The 850-nt window shown below is 41.1% G+C and overlaps 1 long non-coding RNA gene across 1 annotated transcript; it reads right to left on the bottom strand.

Annotated features, from left to right (window-relative positions):
• Window position 1: 1 nt before the first annotated feature.
• LOC109954232 (uncharacterized) lies at window positions 2-823 on the bottom strand. Its single transcript, XR_002274051.1, has 3 exons — window positions 358-823; window positions 206-256; window positions 2-63 (listed from the first exon to the last, which is right to left on the bottom strand). It is a non-coding gene; the product is annotated as an uncharacterized LOC109954232 (long non-coding RNA).
• Between the last annotated feature and the right edge of the window lie 27 nt (window positions 824-850).

Here is an 850-nt window from a genome sequence, read left to right as displayed (position 1 = left end):
CTAGGAGGAGACGAGCAACTGTTTCATCTTGGTCAAAGAAACCACGAACCTCTGGGCTCATACCTTGAAGAATAGCAACTATGTCAGAGCTAGACTGGAAGCTATACTTCATTTTAAACATTGGAAGTTGAACTCTGAGGATGTTAATTTCTGGTTCACAAAAACAGTATGAGGCATTTTAATCCTAAATATATTCATTGCTCACCTGTGAATCCCTGTGTTCCCTCTGAAACAACTAAGGTCTCTGGCAACAGACCTACAAAAGCAGGGTGCAGCATTAAAGAATAAGACTTAAATTTCAGCCTCAAAATTTGCCTCCCTTAATGCCCACCTACAGAACATTAAGAAATAACTTACAAGAGATCTTTTGAAAAAGGTGTCAATCTTCTGCTGCCTTTTCCTTTCCTGCATCTTAATGTTGCGCTGTGTGGCAAAAAAAGACAGTGGTAAGTGGTAGACAGTGGTGGTCAGACAGGACTGTGAGACTGCTTAAAAAATAGCCTACTTGTGCTAGCATCATACAGCTCCCTATTTAACTTTGTTAATGTTATACTAGCTGCTGAGGTGGTGAACAGGGTACATGATGGATATTAAGTATTTATCAGCAAATATTGCGACAGCAAGTTTGGCTTCACTAATTTACTGCCTCACCTTCAGACTGCTCCATAATATTTGTTTCTCTACACCGTCTCCAGTCGTCCTGAATGCTAGCGTAGTGATTTGTGTTCGCCTCTTTACCCGCTAACTGGCAGATTTGCAGACTGCCTGTAAGATCCGACACTCAAACTAACTTGTGTTTGCGTGTGTGGGGTTGTTCATACGCTTTTGCTGACGTCATTTTGTATCAAAT

This window comes from Monopterus albus, unplaced genomic scaffold, assembly GCF_001952655.1.
Source record: "Monopterus albus unplaced genomic scaffold, M_albus_1.0 scaffold4708.1, whole genome shotgun sequence".
In the NCBI taxonomy this organism is placed as follows: Eukaryota; Metazoa; Chordata; class Actinopteri; order Synbranchiformes; family Synbranchidae; genus Monopterus; species Monopterus albus.
Note: the sequence above shows the minus strand (reverse complement) of the source record. Positions and strands in the feature narration are given on the sequence as shown.